Source organism: Chenopodium album, chromosome 7, assembly GCF_948465745.1.
Source record: "Chenopodium album chromosome 7, dcCheAlbu1.1, whole genome shotgun sequence".
Taxonomy (NCBI): Eukaryota; Viridiplantae; Streptophyta; class Magnoliopsida; order Caryophyllales; family Amaranthaceae; genus Chenopodium; species Chenopodium album.
Window position 1 is genome coordinate 69,227,448 of NC_137840.1, and position 10,054 is coordinate 69,237,501.

Genomic DNA, 10,054 nt, shown 5'->3' on the forward strand with positions numbered 1-10,054 from the left:
GTTTAGAGTAGATGTATTTATGAGTTTGTGTACATGTCGAATTTGTCCTAACTCGATTCGACTCGACTCGACGAATAACAATAAGTCAATAACCATGTGTTCGGAAAATTAATACTCGTATTATATTGGAAAACGTTGTAGTAGTAAAAAAAATTACCGAAAGTGAAAATGGTTATTCCACTACTTTTAAATTATTAATAAATTTATTACTTTTTCCAATGGTTGTTAAACAATGTCCTTATTTTACCAGGTAACACTCGCATTTAAATATAAATTGACAAACATACCCTCACATGTATCCCATGTTTTTCTTCCCTAGCCTCTAATTCAATCCACCATTCTCTCCTCCTAACAATAGTAACACACCACCACCGACCGAGGACAAGGCCATCGGACACATCGCCGAAGTTCAAGTCCTTTTTTTTTTTTTTTTTTTTTGTGTGTGTGGAGGTCAAACGCCAAGTTTTTTCAAAACTCTAGGGGAGAAATGTCTAGACTTTTCAAGTCCCAAGTCCCTAGGAGATTCGAAAATTTTAGAATAAGGTTTTTCCAGTTTTTTGCGTTTTTTTGTTTTTATCATAAAATTTTCACCTACAGAATTTTCCAGTTTTTTGCGTTATTTGTTTTTATCGAAAATTTTAGAATCAGGTTTTTTCCAGTTTTTTGTTTTTATCATAATTTTTAATCCATAGAATTTTCACCCATAGAATTGCGTTTTTAATCCATAGAATTTTCCAGTTTTTTGCGTTTTTTGTTTTTATCATAATTTTTTATCCAAAACTTGAATTAAGACAAATAATACGGAGTATATCATTAGAAAGCTCTAAAAGTTTACTTTCTAACCCATTTAGAATCAGGTCAATATCATTTACAGATCTTACTAATATCCCATATGAGTGTCAAATTACTAATATCTCATACGTATCTCATATGAATATTTTTTTAAAGACATCTAGTATTCTATAAATATACTTCAAAATCCTATAATCCACACTTTTTGAGGATATTTTGATGTTTTGGGGCCCGGTGGAAAAAAGTGTTGACCCTAGGGGATGTATCTTGGGGTCATTTAATGCCGTTTCAAACCATATATGATCATTATATGTTGTCATAAACGTACGTGGTAAGCTTGAGATAACGAAATCACTGCAAGTTATGAACAAGTAAAATGACCGTTTAAGGGCATATTAGATGGTTACACCGACCAAATTTGACTCCCGGAGGATATTAGGGACCATGATAAACATCTCATCAATTTTTATTTCCCAAGCGAAAAAAGGTCAAATAATACAAAATTGAAGGCTATAATCCACGCTTTTTGAGAAATTTTAAGGTTTCGAAGCCCGGTGGTGAAAAGCCTGAAACCACCCTAAGGGATACATCTCAGGGTCATATAATGCCTTTTGAAACCACATATGATCATTATATGTTGTCATAAACGACCGTGGTAGGCTTGAGTTTACGAAATCAATGCAAGTTGCGAACGCGTAAAATGAACGTTTCAGGACATATTGGATGGTTCCACCGACCCAATTGGACTCCCAGAGGGTATTAGGGACCATGATAAACATCTCGAAAATTTTTAATTCAGGGCAAAAAAAGGTCAAAAAATTACAAAATCGAAGGCTATAATCCACGCTTTTTGAGGAAATTTTAAGGTTTCAGGGCCCGGTGGCGAAATGTGTTGAGAACCTAGGGGATATATCTCGGTGTCATATAATACCGTTTGAAACCATATATGATCATTATATGTTGTCATAAACGTCCGTGGTAGACTTGAGTATTTACGAAATCAATACAAGTTTGGAACGGGTAAAATGACCATTTAAGGGCATATTGGGTGGTTCCATCGACCCAATTGGACTCCCGGAGGATATTAGGGACCATGGTAAACATCTCGGCAATTTTTATTTTCGGGCGAAAAAAGTCAAAAAAATTACAAAATTAAAGGCTATAATCCACGTTTTTTGATGAAATTTTGAGGTTTTGGGGTCCGGTGGCGAAAATTGTTGAGACCCTAGGGAATATATCTCGGTGTCATAGAATGCCATTTGTAACCATATATATATGATCATTATATATTGTCATAAACGTACGTGATACGCTTGAGTTTACGAAATCACTTCAAGTTGTGAACGGGTAAAATGACCATTTAAGGGCATATTGGATGGTTCCACCGACCCAATTTGACTCCCGGAAGATATTAGGGACCGTGATAAACATCTGGGCAATTTTAATTTCTAGGCAAATAAAGGTAAAAAAAATTACAAAATTGAATGCTATAATCCACGATTTTTTAGGAAATTTTGAGATTTCGGGTCCCGGTGGCGAAAAGCCTAGAAACTCTAAGGGATACATTTTGGGGTTATATAATGCCGTTTGAAACCATATATGACCATTATATGTTGTCATAAACGTCCGTGGTAGGCTTGAGTTTACGAAATCACTACAAGTTGTGAACGGGTAAAATGACCGTTTAAGGGCATATTGGATGGTTCCGACGACCCAATTAGACTCCTGGGGGATATTAGGGACAATGGTAAACGCCTCGGCAATTTTTATTTCCGGTCGAAAAAAGGTCAAAAAATTACAAAATTGAAGGCTATAATCCATGCTTTTTGAGGAAAATTTGAGTTTTCGGAACCCGGTGGCGAAAAACCTTGAAACTCTAAGGGATACATCTCGGGTTTATATAATTCCGTTTGAAACCATATATGATCATTATACGTTGTCATAAACGTCCGTGGTAGGCTTGAGTTTACGAAATCACTGCAAATTGTGAACGAGTAAAATGACCGTTTAAGGGCATATTGGACGGTTTCACCGACCCAATTTGACTTCCTGAAGATATAGGGAACCATGGTAAACATCTCGGCAATTTTTATTTCCAGAAGAAAAAAGGTCAAAAAATTACAAAATTAAAGGCTATAATCCACGCTTTTTGAGGAAAATATGAGGTTTTAGGGCCTGGTGGCGAAAAGCCTTGAAACCCTAAGGGATACATCTAGGGGTCATATAATGCAGTTTGAAACCATATATGATCATTATATGTTGTCATAAACCTCCGTGGTAGGCTTGAGTTTACGAAATCACTGTAAGTTGTGAACGGGTAAAATGACCCTTTAAAGGCAAATTGGACGGTTCCACCGACCCAATAATACTCCCGGAGGGTATTAGGGACCATGGTAAGCATCTTGGCAATTTTTTGTTCCGAGCGAAAGAAGGTCAAAAAATTACAAAATTGAAGGCTATAATCCGCGCTTTTTGAGGAAATTTTGAGGTTTCGGGGCCTGGTTGTGGAAAGCCTTAAGACTCTTAGGGATACATCTCAGGGCCATATAATGCCGTTTGAAACCATATATGATCATTATATGTTGTCATAAACGTCCGTGGTAGGTTTGAGTTTACGAAATCATTGCAAGTTGTGAACGGGTAAAATTACCGTTTAAGGGCGTATAGGATGGTTCCACCGACCCAATTATACCCCTAGAGGGTATTAGGGACCATGTTAAACATCTTGGCAATTTTTAGTTCCTGGCGAAAGAAGTTAAAAAAATTACAAAATTGAAGGCTATAATCCGCGCTTTTTGAGGAACTTTTGAGGTTTCGGGGCCCGGTGGCGAAAAGTCTTGAGACCTTAAGGGATACATCTCAGGTTCATATAATTCCGTTTGAAACCACATATGTTCATTATGTTTTGTCATAAACGTCCGTGGTAGGCTTGATTTTACGAAATCGCTTCAAGTTGTGAACGGATATGTAACACCCTAGAAATTCATTTCCTTTAAATACCCATTCTACTCTTTTAAAAATACGATTTTGGAATAACTAAGACATTACCGCCACCGTGAAAACGGCTAAGGCAATTATCAAAGATACACAGCGGAAGACTCAAAATTAAAAACCGGTTAAACAAGTCAACTCAAAGTCAACCAAACGAAAATAAAGTTCAAAACCAAACGAACAAGTCAAATAAAAATCAAACTACAACTTGGAACCATTAAAGGCCCTTATTCAAAAACCGTTCCCAAAACCAAACCTTTGTGTTAGTCCACACAAAATATATCATAAATAAATAAATCATAAAACACCTTGTAACCTAATGAAAACTAGTAAGATTCACTCTTCTCTCATGCCCCATCATGATCATGCTTCAATACCTGAAAAGTTTATCTCTACTTGTTCCCACTACTCTCCATTAAAAATAGGTCATCATAGGGCCAAGATAAAGACATGGCCAAATACACAAACACACACAATCAGCAAAGCTGAGTACATAAGCGTAAATTAGTCACACTAACATGCTTTCACCTATCAACACACACTTACCTCATTGCACCTGTTCACAAGCACACACACCAATCAACAAGACACAATGACTAGACACTAATTAATTCATTTTGCATTGATTACGCATCGAACGGGTTTCCACCTATTAACCTCCCCCAAATAAATTTGAGGTTAACTGGCACGGGAGCTAACCGTGCCAGCGACAAAACCACACAAAGGTGGCGGAATTCCTGTGCATAATAATAAATAATAAAAAAAAGAATATACAACGTCATGTACTCTATTGGAAGTTATGGTTAAATATAAAACCCCATAACCCCCCCCATTGTTCATACTCAAGGTATATACGTTCCAAGAGTTTTGGTGCGTAATCTCTTTCACTTTACGTTATTTACATATTATTAGACTTGGTGATGACTCTCAAAGCATAATAAGTCAATCAACAATAATTATTCAATCAAACAAACATACCAATTTAATTCTTGAATAATTAGTGACCACATATTATTTAATGTTGAACCCTTTTTAATTCTACCTCAGTGTCAAAGACACCTTAAACGCATAATGCGCCAAAAATCCTATCCCTTGGTGTTAAAAACACCTTAAGTGCACAAAGGCACCAACATACAATTTATTCCTTGTGTACATAGACACTTATATAGCTCCTTCATCATGCTTAAAGCATCAATAAAAATTATTTGAACCATAATAAAATTCCTTTTCAATATTCCAAACATAATTAAACATGTAGTTTAATTAATCATGCCTTCTAACATGCCATAAATAAAAATGTGGTTCAAACACAACATGCCCAAAATATAATCTTCCAATCTATAACCGTCACAAATAATTCATGCTTCCCAATTCAACCACAAACATCATAAATTCACAATTCCACACATAAACCTTAGCATGATACTACTTGTAATTAATTGAAATCAAACCTAGCATGATTCTACATCACCAAAATATGCTAAGTACGCGAACGTACCTCAAATAAGGTCTTAAAATAACCGAGTACTCTACAACAATTCTCGAACCAAGTCTCCTACATAAAGGGACAATAATACTATATTAATTACTCTTGTATACACAATTTCCAACAACTTAAACTCACTTTATATAACTTATAATAATCTGAAAATTATTTTAAAACCCCTAATTAAACTCCTTTTTAATGGATAATCACACCCTTTTATTAAAAATCACAATTATACTACTTTAAATAAAATTCCAACATTTTAAACTAATCAAAAATCCTTTAAAACTTCATCAAAATACATATTTATACTTAAATTATCCATAGAAACATTAAATTATCTCTTACCCCTTTTAAACTCAAAGATAAAATTTAAAGCATAAAAAAAAACTTCGTTAAAAATCAAAAACTGCTCGAAAATCGTATTTAGAGGCTGAATTTGGCCACGAGAGGGTGGTGCTCTCACTACAAAAGGTAGTGAGTCTTTCTTAAAACATTGTTTCCACTCGAAAAACACTACTTTTTTTTTATCAAAATCGGAGGAGTTTAGAACCTGATCGGGATTAAAACATGATTAATATTAACGAATGAAAATCTAATAATTAAAACATGAATTTACGTGTTCAAAATAATCTGGAATTAAGTTAAACTAATAAGTAGTTATAATCACCAAAATTTCAAAACATCATTACTATAAAAGCCCTAAATCAATTATTCATAAAAACCCTAAAATCATGATTTTCAATAATTAAAAACCCTAGGTTATAAAATTTACAAAATCTGAAAATTATAAAGTTTAATCATCAAAATACAATTTGATACTAATTAAATTAATTTCAAACAATAAAATCAAAACCCATAAATCAATAATTATAATTACACAAATTAATAAAACAAAGGAGAGAGAAAATAAGACTAACCTTTTTGTGTGGGAAATTTTTGGGGATTCATGGGGTATTTATAGAGTAGAAAATGTAGGTTTAAATTTGGGCTTATAAAAATGTGGGCTTGAGTTATGGGATAGGGCTTAAGTTATGGGTTTTTGAATGAGTTATTCCAATAAGGATATGTTGGAATAATTTACATTGCCCAATAATTAATAAATGTTTGGCCCAAAACATATTTTACTTTTATAAAACTTTATATTTAAAATACTTTAACCCTTTAAAATATTTAATTAAAATACTTGAGCCCTTGACAATACATTTTATTAATACTTAAATACTTTATAAAAATACACAAAATACGAGGTATTACAGTCTACCCCCCTTAAAAACTTAGGTACGAAAACTTAAAAAACTCGTTTAAAGGCAAATAAATACTTAAAATCTCAAAAACTTTTCTTAGTACTTTTAGTTGCTGTACTTTTGTGATACTTCTATTCATTCACACACAAACTAGTGTGTAAAGTAACCAACTTGCTGACCTACTTACACAAAATAATGTGTAAGATAACAACTTTACTAACAAACTTACACAAAATAATGTGTAAACTATTAGACTATCTAACAAACTCACACTAGCATTAGTGTAAGAATCAACTTTGGTAATAAACTTACACATCTTAGTGTGTAACATAATCAAACTTATCAAATAAATCAGTGTAAAACTGACGAAAAAGCACTATAAAATGCCAAAATTAAGGAAAAAGCGCGTAACTCTATCGCACTCTACCCCCCTTAAAGAAAACGAGTTACGCCCCCGTAACTCCATTTAACTCAACTTTAGAATCATGTTGATCTTTTCTCATTCCATCTTTGGTAAGGTCATATCACTTCTCTGTATGCACTCTTTGTTGCGAACCAAAATTCTTATTAATTCTTACTCATTATACCAAAAATAATAAATTTCCATCTATACTATCTTTCACCCATCCTCTAGTAAAATTACGAAGCACTTGCTATTCAAAACCTTGATTTTGTCTAGCTTTCTCTTGATCAAATTGATTACACCCATTAGTTTCCTTTGCAACTCATACCTTTAGTCATTGTTCTTTCACAATGACCTATAAGAACGTCTTATACCTTACCAAGGTCCGATAATATGCCAAGTTATTTGCCACTTTACCAATTCTATGCAAATTCATATATATATATTTCTATATACTTTGGCTCAAATTTTCTTTCTTACCAAAATTCATCCTTGTCTTATGGGTTACACTTTTAATAACACTTGTGTCCTGTCCGTTGTTTAACTTTCACTACCCAGATCAAATCCATTCATGTATATTTTTCTTGCTTCGGTCACTAATGTTCCCCAATATAGTGAAATTTCATGGTTCTTTTATTCCAACCTCAAAATGTTGCCATACCAATGCTGGCTTGTATGGTGACCTTGTTACATCCTTTTCTGAAATTGAATACGCTGGTTTTCTGCATAAATTCCCCTGTCAAATATTATTTCGCTATTATACTAATGGGTGGAGGTTGTAATCGTCTCAAATGTATTACCAACGTTCTCCTGTATACCTCCTTCTAGGATTTTGAAAGAAACTAGGAATTTTTATCTGACATGATATTTTCAGGAACTCCATGTAATCTCACAACGAATTTGATGTAAGCCTTCGCAAGTTGTTCCATCTTCGAAGTCTCCTTCATCGGGTTTTAAACATTGCGGACTTAGACAATCTATCCACCACAATCCGAATAAATTAATCACTCTAAACCCTCAATACACCTTTACCAAATCATTTTTGCAGCTTGTCCTTTCCTGGTTGTATTTCACTTTTCTTCCGTTATATTTCCTTTAAACTTCTTACTCTTACAAGGTTTAGTCAAGCTTTTATCCCCATGAATATTGAAATGACATATTCTCTTACAAATTCAATCAAATTCACACTCTCTACTTGATTTTTTTTTTTTTTCATTTCCTCGAATATTGTTGGTCTCATGCTGTAGTTACCCCAACTTTTTTTTTTAACTTTCCTTTTCCAACACTTTCGAGGAGATTAATTTCCTTATTCCCCCTTAAATTTAACATTATTAGCAGCGCATTTGCCCAATACATTGCTTCCCTTTCAATGACATTGAATGTCTCTTCCACGGTCCTTTATCAACTCCAATAATTTCTTGTTACATTTTTAAATCCTTATGTGTGAGAGTCTATCTCAAACTTTAAACTTTAAAATTCATTCACAAATAATCATTAATTTATACAAAGTTATTTCACACTTATTACTTTCCATGAACTTCCAATTATTCTTCGCCAGGGCATTCACTTGTTAATAATCCTTTCGAATCTATCAAAATCTTCCACACCGTTGTCCAACTTAAACCTCAACAACAATTGTTTATCACGGAGTCCATAACTCACCGCTTCTATCCCTGTTACATAAACTTTTCCTCTTATCGCAAGGTTTCCCAAAATGGTCCTTTCTCAATCACAACTCACGCTCGGGAAAAACTTGCGTGCATTTGCTTCTCTCTAAGCATCAACATGTTTTATTACAGATGTTTACATCGTCCTTTCCTTCCCATTCTTAGAATTCACCAAAATACCTTCAATGAAAATACTGAATTCCATAAGTCCATGGAAATTATAGGTGATTCATTATCCCAAAAGGCAAAAATGAAAAGTCGAATCGTCCAAACCTTGTCATAAGCGCCAAATTCTAAATATCCTCTTTCGAATATTTTTACTTAGTAGTTCTATCCTCAAGTCTAATCTCGAAATTATATTTGCTCCTTTCATTTGATCAAACAAATCGTCGCTTTAAAGCAAAGGATAATTATACTTATTTGTCACATTGATTAATCCCCCATAGGCACTTTACAGACACTTCCATCCCTTTCTTTAACAATTACATGGGCTCTCCAGGGCGATGTAACCTTCTTTCAATGACTTCAATAGTATCTTTCAACTTCCTTTAAGCAATGCAACATTAACCCTTTCTCCACACGTAATTATGTCCATATAATACCTCCAACTTCACTTAACCTTTATATCCTTGCTTATATTTCCCATGCTTACATCTTTCCTCCAATTAAATCCATAATCTTTCTTCTAGCACCCCTTGAATAAATCTCGTGACCCCTAAATAATCTCAACTTCAATCACCTCATATACAATCCTCACTCAAGTTATTTCAACACATCTCAATCAAATTCATAAATCTTGTCATAAACTCTTTCTCCTTTATGACATTTTTACATCCGTAGTTCAATATTCTCGACACTTTCAAGTATACAACGTCTTCATAATTCAAATTTCCTTAAGTTTCAAGAGTTACTCAAGCCGCCTTTAAACTTTTTATCATTTCCAAAATATTCCTTTAAATCTCTTTAGCCATTTTGTTGAACTTTCGCCTACCTTCTTTCTTGATTGATTCCTTATCTTTATTTTTTATCTCACCTTTCTTTTAGCTAATATATGAATTGATTATTTAGAATTCAATTCAATCAAACTCCCAAAGACTTTATGTCTTGAAAACCACCCTTAAACTCATAGTTCGCCATCCTTCAACTCATTCCCTTAAGTTTATAGCAATATCATTTCCTTGAATACCGAGAGATCTTAACAACTTGGAGTACTTCTCGAAACCAAGTAATCTTTTCATTTCCAAACATATTTTACTTTTATAAAACTTTATATTTAAAATACTTTAACCCTTTAAAATATTTAATTAAAATACTTGAGCTCTTGACAATACATTTTATTAATACTTAAATACTTTATAAAAATACATAAAAATACGGGGTATTACATGATAAAATGACAGTTTAAGGGTATATTGGATGGTTCCACCGACCCAATTGGACTCTTGGAGGGTATTAGGGACCATGGTAA